The sequence below is a fragment of the Simochromis diagramma genome, unplaced genomic scaffold (assembly GCF_900408965.1).
Source record: "Simochromis diagramma unplaced genomic scaffold, fSimDia1.1 OVJJ01000618.1, whole genome shotgun sequence".
NCBI lineage: Eukaryota > Metazoa > Chordata > Actinopteri > Cichliformes > Cichlidae > Simochromis > Simochromis diagramma.
This window is the reverse complement of record NW_024387423.1, coordinates 4,765,573-4,784,710: the sequence shown is the minus strand read 5'-3', so window position 1 is coordinate 4,784,710 and position 19,138 is coordinate 4,765,573. Positions and strand designations below refer to the sequence as shown.

At 39.7% G+C, this 19,138-nt stretch overlaps 1 long non-coding RNA gene across 13 annotated transcripts in view; it reads right to left on the bottom strand.

The window, feature by feature from the left end:
- LOC120722077 overlaps positions 1-19,138 on the bottom strand; it is a 115,523-nt gene that overhangs the window by 49,447 nt on the left and 46,938 nt on the right. For all 13 annotated transcript variants that reach the window (XR_005693338.1, XR_005693339.1, XR_005693327.1 and 10 more), the window contains exon 3: positions 17,856-17,992. This is a non-coding gene — a long non-coding RNA (uncharacterized LOC120722077). The remainder of the gene's footprint in view (positions 1-17,855; positions 17,993-19,138) is intronic.

Genomic DNA, 19,138 nt, shown 5'->3' with positions numbered 1-19,138 from the left:
TAAATGCTTGCATATGGGGAATCGTCTGATTGTGGGGATCACCAATATTCTACAGGAACAAGCAATTCTTGTGAAAATTTATTTTTAAAAAATAAGACTAAATGACAAAAAACAACCAACAAATCCGGTCTTGAACTTGGGCAAAATTTTGGTGAAAATCCATTCAGTAATCACTGGGTGAAGTTCTTACCAGTATTCGAAGCAGAGCAGCAGGTCTTGTGAATTATTGAGGGACATAACATCATTTCTGCACATCAGTCCTTCAGCCAGACCTTGCACAACACATTAAGACAGATAACTTGGATACAATTTACTGTTTATGTCATGTTAAATAAACCAGCTTTAAGCATCAACTAATTGTTTGTCATTGTTCCTTCCCCTCAGTCTCCTAGTAGGTGTATCTGTGGTATTGATTTGAAAATTCTAAGTCGCCTCATTTTTAAGTGATCCCATTCACAAACTTGGGTGTGCTCTGTTCCACCTGCCTGAGCAGATACCGCCACAGTGCCAAAATGAAACTATTGTGATTTTGACAAAACTATTTTAATGTTATATAACAAGATATATAAGGTATATAAAATCACTGGACACTTTGTACCGTTGTAGCACCAGCTTGGACACTCTTTTACATTAAGTACTGGCACAGATTCCACAAGATGCTGAAAACATTCCTCTGAGTCTTTACTCTGACATGATAACATCACACCATCGATGCAGATTTTCGGCTACAAATCTGTGATAGAAATCTCCTGTTCTGCCACATCCTGAAGGTGGTCCTGTTGGATTGAGGTCCGGTGATTCTGTAGTCCATGTGAGTACAGTGAACTCATCATGTTCAGTAAACCATTGGGAGATGATTTGAGCTTATTAACAAAGTGTTGTATCCTCCTGGAAGCAGCCATCAGAAGATGAGTACACTTTAGTCACAAATTAATTCCGTTCTAGCCACTTTGTCACAGGGATGGCTACGACCAGCAACAACACTCAGGTAGGCCGTTATAAATGATGTTCGATTTTAAGAGGCTAAACGCGTGCCAAGAAAATATCTCCTACACCATTACACCATCAACACTAGTGTGAACTAGCTTGAGAACTGTTGATTGCTGGATATTTTCTCTTTTTCCAACAGTTCTCTATAAACACTGGAGATGTTTGTGTGGGTAAATCAGCAGTTTCTGAAGTATTCTGAACAGACAAAACCCATACCAGGTTCAAAGCCAGTTGATCAGGTGTACTTAATAAAGTGGCCATGAATGTACATGAAAAATATTTGAAATATTTCTCTTAGGTAGTGAAAAAACCAGAAACAATTAATAAGTCAACAATAATTCTAGCTTGTCTAAAGTAGTGCTGAGCGTCTGCTGACTTTGAACCATAATCTGATCGGTGATCACGTACAGTTGGTATGACAGGCTTCCACTGTTTCTGTCACTGGCAGAGTTTTCTCAGCCTCAACCTGCGACTTTAAGGCTTTAATATGACAACAGGCCTAGCTCCCACATTAACCATTAACGTAACTATCTTTTTATTAGCCACAGCCGCTAGCTAACTTAATGATTAGTCTAGTCTGACAAAATGAGGAGTACAAGAAGGATTGATATGGGGGTGGAGCAATCCTTTCAGCAAAGGCAAGTTTAGACCCTTCTTTTGTGGTGCTCAAAGACCCCCAAATTTTGTGACATTGCCATCATTGAAAGTGTCGTAATTTGCCAAATCATCTACTAGAGACGGGACACAATGAAAACATGTCTAACTGTCCCGTGTTCTTGATATCACAATGCTTCTACAGCTGGGGACATCACTGAGACTTAGAAAGTGTCTGCTTATAAATATTTTCTGTCTAAATAGCATAAATAAAATAAATAGCATAAATATTAACCAATATAGGCTAGATATCTGGAGATTACTAGCTTCATTTAAACCTTCCAAGTTAGTAGTCCTATAGCTTATTGCTAGCTGCTAGCAATAAGCTAGCTGCTTACTTCATGTCAAAAGGATGTTAATGTCAATGGCCAACGGCAGCCTGTATTCAGTTTGAATATGGCTGTAAATTAATATGGATCAGTTTATGCCTTTTATTGGATTGGAAATTTCATCTCACTGCTACATTTAACGTTTAGGTGACAGCACAAAGAGTGAGAGGGGAGAACAGAGAGGCAGAGAGGAGGATAAAGACAACAAAGAAAGAGACAGCAAAAAGAAACAGGAGAGCGTGGATAGGTAGTTATAAAGCCAAAGTAGCTTCTGTTTTGCCCATACACACTGATGATGAATTCACATCACTAAGCAGGGTTATCAAATGTGGATAGAATCTTATGAGAATCTTATAAGTTTCCTAAGATTATATTTTTGTGTTATTTTCTCATTGAAAACAATGTGTTTGTGTGTAATTGTCTGAGCAAAGAAGGAGCGAGGAGGATGTCGAAAGAGAGAGAGAGAGGACAGAGAGATTGTAGAAGAGCAGAAAGAACCAGGTGAGCAAATTAGCAGATAATGAAGTTCGGTGGAAAAACACACATTATTTTTCACAAAATAATTTTAAATGTATTTATGAATGCTTTATGTGCTTTCCAGTAGACACTTAAAAATGCCAGTGGACATTCTACACAAAATGTATTGATATGAAAATTTGCATTTGACGGGGTTCGTTTTATTCAAAAAATGTCTGCCAGGATTGTTCCCACTACACTGATGTGACACAATACAAATCTACTCTTTGTATGGGAGTACATAATGGTCTGTGATGGGTCTGTACAATACAGGGAGTGTTTTTCTGGATTCAAAAACGTTGATGTAAAAGCTTCTCTTTCAGCAGTTTGTTCCTTGTTCTGGTGAATGGATTGGTACTATGCTGTTTCCCCGTCTTTATGGAGTAATTAGCCCTCCTTTTATTGTTGAAATCATATATATATATATATATATATATATATATATATATATATATATATATATATAGTTGAAAGCACTTTTAAGCACCCCGCTGCCATGTTTATATTACGTATATACTGTTCGGGTCAATTTGACCCAACTGTCAAAGTGGAGGTTAAAGGGGTCATAAACTATTTGTTTCTTTGGATCTGTAAGACATATTTCACCCCAAACACACACATACACACATATACACACACATGCACACACACACAACCTGAGAGCTTGTCCCGTTGACAGGGTATCAGTCACGAAACAGGGGAAAGAAAAGGAGACGAGAGCCATACAGAGAACCAGGGAGGCTAGATTTAGCCTGTCAGTCTTAAAAGGTCAAGGGTCACAGTGGGAGCCAACTGACATATATTCACTCAAATATGCACACACACACACACGCATACATATATATAAACACACAAACAATCAAGTTCATTAAAACAAGGTCAAAAGTGGAGGGCAGGCAGCTGGCTAGGTTTACAGAGAGAAAGAGAGAGTGCAGACAGCTGGGGAATTTTACTAGTGTCTGCAAGCAAGTTTAAAAGGGCACAAGTGAATGTTTATAGTAGGGCAAAGAGGTGCAAGAACTTATTTCAATTGTTCTGAGTGGACTTTACATCAATAACATGCTTTTAAGAATTCATGGGCACTTTGTTAGTGAATTCAATCAGCAAAAGCGAAGCAGTTAATGATGCAATAAAGTTATGGGACCGGAGAAAAGTTGTCTTTATGTTTTACCACAAGCATTCTGAAGTTAAGCCCTCATTTCCTCTCAAAGCAGAAAAAGGAAGCAGGTAAAACATAAACACTCCCCAAGCCAAATCCTCTTCTTTTAAACTTCATGCCACTATGGCACACTTTCTAATCATCCAGATTAGTCTAGACTTGGACACGCTAATTCAGCTCTTGTCTTGGGACTGAAGATCTGCTTTCCTTTTTAAGTCCACATTGGAACAGCTAGTGCCATAATGAAAAGACATAGACAAAACTCATGGGTAGAATATATCCTACCATTCAAGAGTTTTATGGAAGAGAAGATAGAGGCTGTGCATAACTAACACAAATGTAGTGTTGTGAAAAAGTTTTGACCCACACCCTCAATTCTTTTTATCTTGCTTCCAAGAAGCCAGACTTTCTTGTCTTATATTTTCCCCAAGTAGTCTTGAGCAATAGTTCTCCAGGCTTCCTGGAGGTCTTTTAGGGTTTGGTTGCTTTTGTTTTGTTTGTTAAACCACTTAACACTGACCGACGAATCATTCAAGCATAAAAAAGGCACCTAACCACAGAAATGACCATTGCTGTGTCTACACATAACAGACAATACAGAAAAAAGATTTTAAACTTTACAGTTTGTTTAGTTTGTTACTAGCAGCCTGACACAAAAACAAGTCATTTCTTCACATTTCTTTAGTTGAATCTATGAAAAATGCCAAAGAAAACATAGTTTGATAGAAATAAATAGCAATTCTACACCATCAAGATGATTCCCAAAGAGCTATCAGCCAAAAACTTGGCATATCTCAGTGTGGTATACAGTGTTTCCTAAACAATTTGAAGAACCTGGACAAGCTCAGGACAAAGGATGAAGCAGCAGACCTAAAAACTATCTACAGCATAGAAACAGTATCTGAAAGTCATGTCTTTAAGAAATGGGAAATTAAGCAAACACGTGACACAGGATCTGAGAGATGCATCTGACCCTTCAGTTAATCCACTGCTCACTGAAGGAAGAAAAAAGGAAAGAAAAAGCTGAGGTATGCCAACTTATACAAGAACTGGACTAAAAATCTGTGGAAACAGGTCTGATAAAGCGATGAATCCAAATTTCAAGTTTCTGGTTCACATCATATTCAGTCTACAGGGTGGGCCATTTATATGGATACACCATAATAAAATGGGAATGGTTGGTGATATTAAAGTCCTGTTTGTGGCACATTAGTATATGTGAGGGGGCAAACTCCTCAAGATGGGTGGTGACCATGGTGGCCATTTAGAAGTCGGCCATCTTGGATACAACTTTTGTTTTTTCAATAGGAAGAGGGCCACGTGACACATCAAACTTATTGGTAATGCCACAAGAAAAACAATGGTGTGCTTGGTTTCAACGTAACTTTATTCTTTCATGAGTTATTTACAAGTTTCTGACCACTTATAAAATGTGTTCAATGTGCTGCCCATAGAGATGGAAAATGTGACGTCATTCAGGGGTAAAACCGCAAAGGATTCTGGGAACTCGTGGCAAGAGGTACTAGCGCACACAGGCTTTCAATTGAAATTACATTACACAGCGATAAAAAGAAACACAAAAAATGGCCAGAAGCTGTTGTATTATTAACTGCAATAGCCGGTCGCATGACAGCCACGGGAAGCCGACGGGTAAAGAGATCGGTTGTTATCGGATTACGTCGTTGAAGAGAAGTTGTTCGAGCCATGTTTCCGAAGTAACAAAGAGGCAACGGATGGCCTGGATTGCAGCCATTCAAAGACCAAATATAACGTCCCAGAACACTCCAGCTCACATGTTAGTCTGCTCCAAGCATTTCCACAAAGGTCAGAGTTTTGTAGTAGTTAATACGTCATTTTTCATAACATAATTGGTGATATAGGTTAAAAGCAAGTCTGGCGCTGAACAGAAATTGTCGCACTATGCTCCTTTGCTCCTTTGTTTATTGTGCATAAATAGTAAATTGTCCTGACACAATATTGCGTTTCGCTTCTGTTATTACCATGGTACATTGACAAAAACATATACTTTTATTCACAGGATAAAACAGTTGTTTTGTATCACTAATTGCCCAGTACGATTACAGCATACAATATTATTGTCACTGCTACATTTCTGTAATGCGAACCAGAAATTATTTCCACTACTAATTAATTACCGTTAAGCTTAAAGGTCCTATTAATAAACGGTTAACCAATGTGTATTTATGAAGACGATTTGTGAGACTGGTAAACTTGTGATATGTACGATGGTCTTTCGTTCTACACGGTGCATTTCAAGGTCCTGTACCCATCCGTCGGTAAACTGTACCTGGGCTTGTTGCAGTGACCTGAAGTTACTAAACTTCACGAGTGTATGCACTCACTCCAAGAACCGTATAATTATAAATATCAGCATGGTGAAAGTTGGGCAGCACGCTCACATCTTTTGTACACTCTGTGTGCTCGTAAGGGTCCAAACCTTTCACTCCTTTGATTTTTTCCTCGTATCTTTTCTTTGACTTTTCGTCGAGTCTGTCTTTGTACGGACCGGCATTGTTCTCCTTTGTTTTGTACATAACTTTTTTGGGGGACAAAGAAAAAGCAAGAAGGTATTGGAACTGGAGAATGAACGTTTCGCGGTGCTGCAAATGTTTGCATTTGATGCATTGCTTTGATTGTTTTGCCACAAGTTCCCGGCATGCAATGCGCGAAAGTCACGTGGTCTGTCAATCTCTATTGTGTTGGATTGTCAATGCAACCCTCTTCTCCCACTCTTCACACACTGATAGCAACACCGCAGGAGAAATGCCAGCACAGGCATCCAGTATCCGTAGTTTCAGGTGCTGCACATCTCGTATCTTCACACCATAGACAATTTCCTTCAGATGACCCCAAAGATAAAAGTCTAAGGGGGTCAGATTCGAAGACCTTGGGGGCCATTCAACTGGCCCACGATGACCAATCCACTTTCCAGGAAACTGTTCATCTAGGAATGCTCGGACCTGGCACCCATAATGTGGTGGTGCACCATCTTGCTGGAAAAACTCAGGGAACGTGCCAGCTTCAGTGCATAAAGAGGGAAAACATCATCATGTAGCGATTTCAAATATCCAGTGGCCTTGAGGTTTCCATTGATGAAGAATGGACCCACTATCGTTGTACCCAATATACCACACCAAACCATCACTTTTGTTGTTCCAACAGTCTTGGAGGGATCCATCCAATGTGGGTTAGTGTCAGACCAATAGTGGTGGTTTTGTTTGTTAACGTCACCATTCACATAAAAGTTTGCCTCATCACTGAACAAAATCTTCTGCGTGAACTGAGGGTCCTGTTCCAATTTTTGTTTTGCCCATTTGGCAAATTCTGTGCGCCGATCTGGGTCATCCTCGTTGAGATGATGCAGTAGCTGGAGTTTGTAAGGGTGCCATTTGTGAGTAGCTAATATCCGCCGAAGGGATGTTCGACTAATGCCACTCTCCAGTGACATGCGGTGAGGCTGTGGGCTCTTGCTGAATGAAGCTAGGACAGCCACTGATGTTTCTTCATTAGTGACAGTTTTCTTGCGTCCCCATTTTGGCAAATCCAACACTGAACCAGTTTCACGAAACTTAGCAAGCAGTTTGCTGACTGTAGCATGGGAGAGGGGTGGTCTCGTAGGGCGTCTTGCATTGAAATCTGCTGCAATGACCCGGTTACTGCGTTCACCAGATATCAACACAATTTCGATCCGCTCCTCACGTGTTAACCTCTTCGACATATCAATGGCTGTGAACAAAGAGAAACTTGTAAATAACTCATGAAAGAATAAAGTTACGTTGAAACCAAGCACACCATTGTTTTTCTTGACATTACCAATAAGTTTGATGTGTCACATAGCCCTCTTCCTATTGAAAAAACAAAAGTTGTATCCAAGATGGCCGACTTCTAAATGGCCACCATGGTCACCACCCATCTTGAGGAGTTTGCCCCCTCACATATACTAATGTGCCACAAACAGGACTTTAATATCACCAACCATTCCCATTTTATTATGGTGTATCCATATAAATGGCCCACCCTGTAGAGGTCAGGATGGGGAAACGGTGAGTACATCCATCTGTAAAAACTGGTTGAGGCTCTGTCATGGTTTGGGCTGCAGTTCAGCCATGCAAAAAAGTACCATAGGATTTTGATCCACTATGCCATAGGTGTCAAACTTTGGCCCGCGGACCAAATTTGGCCTGCAGCCTAATTACATTTGGCCCGCAAAGCCATACCAAATTTCTATTAGAGCTGGCCTACTGGTATTATACAGCTAATGTATATATTGTTTAGTATTAAGCTTTGCTTGTTCCATATTCAGTTTTTCAGCAAAACTTGTTTGAGTCCATGAGAAAAGATTCATTCTTATATCTGGAGGAAGATTTTTTTTTTTCAATAAATATTAATGTTAGCCCGTGACTTTGTTCCAGTTTTGAATTTTGGCCCACTGTGCATTTGAGTTTGACACCCCTGCATTATGCAATACCATACCATACACACTGCCAATGCAACGAAAGTTTAACTAGATTGAAAAGCACACAGTTGAACACTATAAGTCATGGATTGGAGTCCTGAAAGCACTGAAGTGGAGTTGGATCACAGAATAAAATCCAGCCAACATCTATAGAGCTTTGAATGTCCTTCAAGAAGCATGGAGAGCTATTCCTGAGAAAGAATGACAAGAAATCTTGCCTAAGAGAGCCTAAGAGCTTAGGCTCTTGAAATGTGGCTTTTAAGAGCTTGACTTTCAACCTCTTTAGAATTGTAAATACTCTGTTTGCACATATTTCAGTAAATCACAGCACATAATATAAAGAAACAAGCAAAACAAGTACACAATACTTGTATTAGACTGTAACTTGCAGTTCCAGTAAAATGACACAGACTTAGTTGGACAAAATGCAACTTGATAGGTCAAGAGACCATCAGAGATAAATGAAAGATGCTGGATAAGTGATTGATGGCATCTCCCAGGCAGGGTTTGGGAGCGTTTTTGTAGTTTTTCAGAGACAGAATTTCACAGGATAAAACGAGTCTTCAGGAACAAATACTTTATCAATACCTTATCATTATGTGTGGACACCACTTAATTAGAACACATTTTCACATGCAGTGACCCAGAGCTTAACTGTAAGCTCTACAAGAACTATTTACAGAAGAAAGAAGAGTTAGGACTGTTTATAATGGAGTAGGCAACACAATCAGTTCTGCTGAGTTGTTGGGGTTGACCGTGTTGGGAATAGCTTTGACCCTATCTAAGAAGTTCCCAGTGTATTGAATATATTCCTCAATTATTTTGTAATTTATTTACTGAATCAAGCAACAGGTTTTCATTTAAAAAATTCTCTGAGCCCAGCCTTTTGACTGGTAGTTTATTTCTTCACACACTCAAAGACAAATGGGCATATCTACACACTTAATCTCTAATCACACAAGCTGCACATGTTTTACAAACAAATATGTCATGCTTTCAGACAGGTAAGGTCATACACAGAGACATGCATTTCTCCTTGAGTCTCAACACCATATGGTCTACTGGCCAGGCATTTGCACTCACAAGCTCTCACCCAGACAAATTAGACCATTATTGTCTCTGACTTCTGGAGAATGTGGCTATGAGGAGAGAAGGAAATAGAGCTGCGATCAAGTGGAGAGATAGAGAAGGAGGGATTTTGTTGCACTTTTTGGTGGTAATGATAATGAAGATGACAGTGGTGCTGAGTTTTAAGAGTACCTCTCAGCGCTGGCATTAACAAAGAAAAATCAGAACTCTTAAACATGCAAATTTAGAGCGCAAGGCTTCTTTGAGGACGTTGTTTTTGTTGGTTTTGTTTTTTATTATTCTTTGTCATTCAGTATGCAGCACTGTGACTCTATTCATTTCCATTCAGTATTGTTTGAGTCACTGTAGGTGGTGCTCATTGCATTATCTGTTGAGTGAAAGGAACTATAACTGCTCATGCTGTGGTTCCTAGATATTTATCTCCTGACACAGAGGTGCCGTAAAACACCTCTTTGGCTCCAGGTGATTTCAAAAGAAAACGTGCACGCGACATTTACAATTTCAACTGCGAGTAGCAAAATGTATCCATCTGAATCCTTTGTGTTTGTCCCTGTAGGCTTTCTTTTCACAGTGTACCAGTTTTACCTGCAAGGGATCCCCATGAGGTCCAAAACCTCAAGGATAGAATAAGGCCCAAAACCATGACCATTCACTACAAAATGAAAAGCCAGGCAAGACAGAACAACATGGGTAGTCAAGGTAGAGCAGCCAAGTGGGGTAAAAAGCAGCACTGAAGGAAAGGAGAATGGAGCTGAGCATGTGGTCAACACAGCAGGAAACCCAGTGGTCATTTCACCCATGGACACACACATACACACAAACTGGTAGACGTACCGATAAAATAAAAACTGCATGGTCAGCCAAACATAAAGACAAACTGCAAGATAGGCCGAGAGCCAGGTGAACAGATATGAATGCACACGCACACACACACACACACACGGGCGCGCACACACACACAGACGCATCCACAAAAAACACAGATAGATAAACTGGTCAAGCTGGTCAGACAGGCTGAGTATGCTTTGCCTGCGGGAATGATCAAGGCTAAGCTGAGATACACAGACTGATCAGTCTGTGTATCTCAGGTTATTATGTGCGTAAAAGAAAAACACTGTTTAAAAATTAAAGCATGTTGCTCGTCTTTTTATACACCAAAAAACAGTACCGTTACAAGACAGCTGAGACTTAGAGAACAGCTGAGCAGCTATAGCAGCTAAAGAACTGTTATCTGTGTATCTACGATCATCTGAGCCAGACTATAATAGTGCATTATTACGATGTGGTGTGACAATCCAATCTGATGGCAGCAAAATCTCCCAACCACACTGGGAGGAGAAAGATTGCATGCAAACATTCTCTCTTGCTAAATCAGGCAAAGGGAAATGACGCTTTGCACAATGGTTCTGCTGTATTATTAGCCCCTCAGAGGAAGCTGCAATTGTTGGATCAGACTCCGAGAAAGAGTAAAGTAAGTCTGGGAAAATATCAGCTTCCTGCAATGACTTCAGGCTTTAGCCTGAGCAAGTATTTGCCTCTGCCTTTCTGGCTTTCTCACTGCTTCAAGCACTTTCTTACCCCATTTCTATCCCTCAAACAAAGAGACGATTATTATTATTATTATTATTTATTATTAGTAGTAGTATTATTCCCAAAAGTTCTTTTAAGCCTCTGGCACAAGCCTCTACAAGCAACAAGCCTTGGCATATATCAGCAAAGTGAGAGAGAGAGGGATTGAAAGCATACTTGAACATCTCCTTCAAACTTATTCTGGTTCTCTGGTTGGTAGCCAATCTGTGTATCCCCAGGGCAGCGCACACTATCTATCTGACCTCAGCTGAACTGCCTCAGTAGTCTCAGACAGAAGGGATATGAAAAGCTAACGAGAGCAGTAGAGAGCATGCAGGACGGAACGCAATGACTTCCCTTACAGGGTCCTGGTGGAGATGATAAACCCAAGACCCTTCATTATACAGCTGCAAATAAAATAAACGCAACTCAAGGCTAAACTGAGTCAGTACTTTAAAACCAATAAAACATAAGGCCCGTCTCCTAAGAATTACCTTCCTACACCGCTAAACTGCATTCTCAATTACATTTCAAGGGCGACTTAATTCTTCAGATTTGTGACATTTCATCAATAGTTTCAACCTCATGATATCATTTGTTTTCCTGCTTTAGCTGCTCTTCAGTTGAACAATCATACAATAGATGGGGTGGAGCTCTTTCACCCTGGTAACCCAGAAAATGAAGGAGGAGCTCCTAAGGTGGTTAATGTGATAAAAGGTTACATTTTAATCATGATCCCTTTCCCTGAAATAAGTAATCAGTTTTAGTGCCCAAATCTAAGCAAATAACAATTCAGAACAAAATAACAATAACAACATAAAATCTAATAAGGGAAATAATAATACAGTTTGCTTGTAGAGACATGGTTGTAGTACAGTATGTTATCCATTTACTGGAACCAGGCAAAAGAAGATTCTGCAAATTGGTTGATTTCAAACACATTTCAGGTCAATACGCTGTTAAAACTATGACTGAAACCGCCATGGTGATATGAAAAATTAATGTTGAACAATTGACTTTTTGGCTGAGAGTCAGAGAAGAAGCTCAATATCACGCACACATGTGAATACTAAACATGAAACCAGACAGCCAGATCAGATCAGATCAGACAAGTAAAGCTTCACCTCCTAAGTTTTACTATATTGACACATTATCTCATTTGTTTTATCTCTACTACTTTCTTTTTTCTTTTTTTAAAGCCTATATTAAAGGTTCGGGGGGGGGGGGGGGGGGGACAGATATCATCACAAATATATGGGAAAAATCATAAATACAAATAGGATGACAGTTTCATGCTGATATAAAACTTAAACTGATGAGAACTAGTAAAGGTTTCAAACATGTCAGGGGAAAAGACTGTTGGGCTTCATTCCCATGTCTTCTTCTCACTGTCAGTGGTGATCATACTCATTCAGTAGCAACTTTAGCTCTTGTTTTCCAGATGTGAATGTTAATGATTACCCAGTCTTATGGCTAAGCTAACCAATGCTAAGCCTGTAGTCTTATATTCAGTAGACAAGCATGAGGGTTCATGACATTTCCCATGTTTTGGTAAGAAAATTAATAGGTGCCTAAAATAACTAGTAATGATTATCAATGATTATTGTAAATGTATAGCTATCATTTGCTCTTGGTATTGCAGACAACTAAGTCATTCCATTTTATCACTGAATAATACATACTTACACCAAGCCATTGCTTTTCCACTATACTTATAACCTTTTTCATGCTTCGATCACCACATATGTGGCATTGGAGCCAGACTTAAAGCCAGTAAAGCACAAAGAAGTTTAATATGTCAAACAACAGAAAGAATGTAATGATAGCAAAGGATCCAAAGGAAAAAGTGTGGAAAAGGAATGGAGTGGAGACGAACAGCTGCTGAAAGAGGTTGGGTGTTGGGCATGAAACGATGGAGGACAGAGGAGAATGGAAGGACAAGTAGAAAGAGGAATAAACTGAAGGAAAAACATGAAAGGAGGAGAAAAAAGAAGGAAAATGTGAGTGGGTGTTCATAAGCATAAGACATAGTGAAGAAAATGATGGAGTTGGCACTAGGGAGCAAAGGTAAAGAATAGGAGTGATGAATGTGGTGGAAGGGTTCAGCAAAGGCCTTGAATCCAATCAAAACACTGTTTTTGATTCTGTTTTTCATTTCACCTAAAATAATGCTTCAATAGTCACTTGTTGAAGTTGCTAAGAACCAACCCTGGTCTTTGAATGGGTACTTGTTTTGAGCAAAACACTTCTCTGTGGCCTCAGCTGAACTGTGCAAGCTCACTGCAGCTGGAGCTTGGGGAACAAGGCATTGTGGGGATTAGCTAATGGTTTTTCACACTGGCAACCCAAGAAGAATGGTTCCTGCTTGTGGCAATGTAGTTGTGTTGCTAGACACCTGATTTGTCCAACACTGCAAGAGATAAGTAACCCCAAAGGTGTCTGAATAGTATATATGACCGAATGCATCAATGTTATTTTTAAATCAGGAGTTCACTAATATATATTGGTCAGTGAAATGAGACTGTCAGTCCCTCCGCTGCTTCTCTCTCTTGGCTTATGTCTGTTTCCCTGTGTGTTTGTATGTGGGAATAGAGAGATCTATGCTCGAGGTCAGAGCTAAGGATCATGCCTTACATTACAACCTCCGACATGTCTACCACCTAGTAGATACTCTGCTTATATAATCAGTCACACGTTCAGTAACTTGTATATGATGTGCTATTCTAAACGTATTCTTTCTCTAGTTAACTTCTATCCATGTGTCTGCAGTTTCAAAGTAAACTCAGTCAGGTTTCTGGCACCCTGCTTTAGCTCCAGCGCTTCCTACTACTAACTGAGCTTCTCCATGGCCACTTTTCTTTGCTCAGTTCATTTAGTCATTTAGTCACCTTTTTGTGCAACGGCATCTTAACCAGTTCCTCTGATTCTTGTTGCCTGCATTTACAGCTAACTTAGCTGTAACATATGTTGCAGTCCAGATACCTGGGGACACAAATGTAAGATTTGTTTGGTTCTTAGCAAAGTAGAGCCATTCAGGGATGACAATCATTATGCTTTTTGTTGTTGTGGTACATTCATGGATAGAGATTGGACTTTCTGAGTAGGAAATCGAGGTTGAAAGGGCATCCCATAAAAACTTCTGACTAATTCAAGAATGCACCAATGGAACAAAACTAAAAAAACGCCAATACCAATGGACACATGAAATCTGCAGCCATTGTAACGGTTTGTCTTTGCTTCAACTTTTTCCTTAAAAAGACTCCAATTTTTTAAAAACTGTTACATTTCATGGTGAAAAGCCTGACTTTCACCAGTTGTTGGTGATTTATGAGTGGAACCCTCCAGAGCCCCACAATGATGCAGTGGGACACTGAAAATGAGGAGAAATATTGGCAGCAACCATCATAAATACATTATACATTAACAGAAAATATTATTACTGAAAGTTCAGCTTGCTACACATTCTCCCATAAAATAAAATATTGATTAGGATTAGGATTGATATGTAGAGTATGAGTAGTGCAGACAGACTAGGTTTTACAGTTGTGTATGTTCTCAGTGGTAGCTCTGTTTACGAGAAACAAGATGCACTTTCAAAAACAAACTGTGTACACATACAGTATTCAGTGGTGCACATGGCCACATCGATGCAAGGAGTGAATCAGAATCCCTATGAGATGCTTATTTTTCAGAGGCTGACCAAAAATACTCAGTTAGGTGTGCACACTTCCTGTGAACACAAGCACATGAATAACTTTATTTCAAAAGCACCCACAAACTTTTTGTGAAGTTTCTCTGAAACAGACAGGCGAAATACACATAAAGCCTTTAACAAATGAATAACAAATCTCGCATGTGTCAAGCCCTTCACAGACTCATACATATATGCATAAAGGTTCTCACATGCACACACGTGCAGTGCGGCTGCTTGCCTCCCACATGCACTGCTTGTGACGCATTGGAAAAGTCATTAGACCTGCACTTCCTCTCCAAACAGAAGAGAAGGAAGAAAAAGACTGTCTTACATGAAACACACAGGAAATGTGTGGGTGACTGCTTGTATGTGTATGTGTCTGTTTCTGTGTGCGTGCGTGCATGGACGCGTGCATGTAGACGCAATTGTATATTTCTATGTGCATGCACGTATCTGGAGATCTAAGGTTCCACCCTAAGGGCTGGTGACCGAGGTCTTGTAATAGCTTGCTTTGATTGTTTCACTGACTAGACTACAGCTACAATTACAGACAATTAAGACACTCAGCCAGTGATTGGCTTGCTCAGCAGGCTAAGCTGCACACCGTAATCTTGTGGATTCAGCATTTGTCCAAAGCTTATCCCCCTATTTTCAGATTTGGACTTGAATAAAACCAAGTACCCACTTAAGTTAGGATTACTCGCTCAGAGCATTATTTAGCACGTCAAAAAGCCGTCTGCAAAGGCATCTCTGATTAAATACACAATAATGGCAGATATTTCTACGTTTTTTCATCATACTTAATGTGTAAGTCAATATAATCTCTCAACTGTGGATACTGTAGTTACACAAGTTTCATTTCTCTCTACAAAAAAGGTAAAAACAGTCAGAGCTTCTGCTTTTCAATGGAATTTTTGGCACTAATGTTGTAACTTATCACTTGACATATGGGGTGTGTGTGTTTTTCGTTTTGTCTTCCTATGTAGGAGCTGTGACTTTGCATAACGTCAAAACCAGCACTTCCATGCGGGGAGGGGGCATATTCATATTCACCGCAGTAAATACGAATGTGCATGTGTATGTTGAGTACGTGTTTAATGCTATATGTGTTAGCAAGGGCAACTGAAGCGAGTGATCTACAGAAGCATTGTGATAAAATAAATTGTACAACAGGGATGCTGTGTTGGTACTCAAAGAAATCCAAAACAACCAGGACAGGAAGAAAGACAAAAAAGGAAGGAGGCAGACGGTGAATCCTGGGGTTTGGACATCTGGAGAAGTGTCAGGAAGCTCAGTCACTTCATCACTGAAGGTGTAATATTTATCTATGTGCACTAGAGCATGTCAGCCTACACACACACATGCATACAGTGTACCAAAAACAGCACAGACAGGTGAAGGACAGCTTTTCTGACTTACACAGGGACACATATTCCCCTTCACACAGACACACACACACACACACACACAAACCAGTGATTAGTTTGGACACTCGCTGCTTATCGCTACAGTGAACATCTGTTACCTCAGCAGGATTAAAAAAAAATGCATTTTTGTGTGCGTACAGATACAGACATTAACTTTTCCCACAATATTTAATTTTCTACCACTCTCTTTCTCTATCCCCACAAAAATACACACACGTCTACATTAGATGTACTGCTTCCATGTCCTACTTGTTTGGTACTTACTGTTAGAGTTACTAATTTCTGACACTGACTAAAGGTATCCGTTCAAGGACCAAAAAGCTGTTTCCAAACAGTAAACATGTAATTGCATAATTCTGGGGTTTTTTTTTTTTTTTTTTTTTTTTTTTCTGCAAGTGAGCTCTGGGTGTCAACCTTCTTGGGGCCTTTGTTCTTCCCGTGCCTGGTGCTTTTCTAACTGGGTGCTCTCATTTCCTCTCACCGTCTGGAGGCATGCATGTTAGCTGAGCATAGGTGCAGATGTGAGATAAGCTTTGACAAGTCGGTCAGTATAAGTAGAAAAATGCTATGCTATGTACTAATATGCAAAGGTACAACGTTAGCACTCAAACGTCCTAGCTGGCTGGAGAAAATCACAGTCTTATGCAATCATAAACATTTTAACATAACATAGTTTTGTTATGTTTGTTTTAATGGGAACCAGGCTGAATGTCAGTTAAATCTGGATCAGAAGTCTTAGTCATTCAACGTCAAGCCTCACCTGCAGAGACCGCAGGAAAAACATTGCCCTGCAAGTACAACAGGTCCATTTATTTTTCTGAGTGTACTGATCCTTAATGCAATTATAAACAGCGTTATGGTGGATGAACTGAGGAACACCTGTTCTTTAAGATTCCCAGGGGTATAAATTTCTTTACTGCTAAAGGCAAACACACTGTCAGGTGCTGTTTGTTATCATGTGAAATAGAAGCTCTGTGTGTGGGAGATTCACTATTCCACACAGAGAGGGGAATCCCCCAACACAGCAGACATTAAAAACAGGTGCTATTAACCCTTATCTGCAACTTTTGAGCTTCAGGGTGAATATTTAGTATTTCACTTTTCAAAAGGGACTCTTTTTAGTTCCAAAACTGTAATGCCGAAAACTCGTTTTGAGCATAATGTTTGGGTGTCCAGCTGGTATCAGTTTATTACCTTTAGTCAGTACAAAAAACAACTATCACAAGCATCACTGTGAGCATCAAATCCTTGTAAAAAGATATTTTTAACTAGATGCCATCCTGAAACTGATACACTGTTCAAACAGGATACTGTTAACTCAGTGTTGGTGCATAATGTCAAAGTGCAAACCAATGTGAGAAAATTTTAAAAGGTGATCAACATTAAGGAAGTTTTGATGGTTAGCCACTTCAGACTTCTCTCTATCTGTGGCAAATGTTCCGTTCTAGTTGCTTTCGCAGTCGAACTTGTCTTGATAACACGAATAGATTTCCTGCTTCTAACTGTAAACAACCTACACACAAGTGGTGGGATCTTAACATTTTGCACTTTGCGACAGCTGTTGCAACCAAAATGTCAGTGTTGACTGCACATAACGTGCTACCCGGTGAAGGGGAACCAAAAAAATTATCCACTTTTAGCATGCTGTCAGTTGGTTGAATATTTACATCTTGCTGTTCTGTAGCTTGCACCACTTTAAAAATTGCTTACCCCTCCATTTCTAAGATTGAGGTTTCAAAAAAATGTATTTCATATTTAATTCACTCATGCTCATGATAATCATCTCTCCAAAACACTGCCAAATTAGATGTGAATTGATATTTTTTGCATGTTTTAATGCACACAATATTATCATCTAATTACATCACAAATACAGGAGACAGAGTTGTTCTAACCTAAGAGGTTATTAGTGTATATTGCCAGTAAAAAGCACATTAGCATAGTGACTTACCTTGGCAAGCCAATTCCCCTGTACATTCTCACTGTAGAGGTCTGGAGTCAGTGAGGATTCTTCCAGTGTTAATTAAACCGTCTGTCTTGGAGAGAATTAAGGTCGTGATCTCCCAGACCTCACCACTCCCACACTCCCTGAGAAGAAAAGAAAGAAGAAAAAGGGACTTAATGAAGGAATAAAAGGATGAAATGGCTTAATGAACCACCTAACGAGGCCTGTGGCCGTTTAATAAGGGCTTATTAAAGCTTAATTAGAGAAATAATCAAGCTTGTTTGGAGTATTTCAGTGTTGACTTGTGGCTGATTGTGTTTTCATAGCAACTGGATAAACAAGGAAGAGTTAATACTCCATAGGAAAGAAGACATGTCTAACTGTGTGTCTGTCTGCGTACATGTGTTGTAGGGGATTTCAACAATAATTAGGTGACGACTTGAAGATCCTTCCAGTCACACGGAGGACTCACGCTCATCATTTGGTCACATGCTGAAATCGTACTGACATCCAATTCAAACACTGTGGCATCCTGAACATGGGCATAAGCAGCCAGCGTGTTTACTCCATGCCTGTTAAAAGTAGCACTATCAGCAGCTTAGTCATGTGTACTTTGATATCCTGGTGTAAAAGCCTGAGCTTTTGCATGCAACCTGAATTCCTGTACTTTTTTCCTTATTATATAGCAACTCACTGACTAATTACAGAGTTGTTCCTATTGTAAAATGATGCTACGGATTCTGATTAAATATTTGCAAATGAGCCACTGAGTTTGTCCAGTATAAACCCAATGACTCATCAGGCAGAGTCACTCACTTACTGACTTAAAAACAGCACACCATATTTTCTCTACAGATGTTAGCGTGACTCACTTGAGTCAGACACTAAGTTACATTGTGCCTGAGGAAAGATCTGAAGAGAATGCAAAGTATACAGGACACTTGAGACGTCAGCTTTTCATTATTCATTCAGTGATGCCATCACTTCTTTGAGGAGTTAGAAAGGCTCAGCATGTGATGTATCCTTCTTGTATGTGCCCGCGAAACTCTAACGGCACTGGTTCTCCACTCTGGTTCTCCAGTTACTGATTCATTAAGTGATTCAGCTTTGTTAGACCCTTTTATGGACTTTGCAATATTCAGTGACCTCAACAATTAAAGGTGTTACTCATCCTTCTTCCTGAGCAGGTGAGAACCCCAGACAAGCCAGCTAAACAACACTGCATCATGAGCAACACAGCTTGTTTGTTCATGCAAATGAATTCAAATATTCATGTAGAACCCCATGAA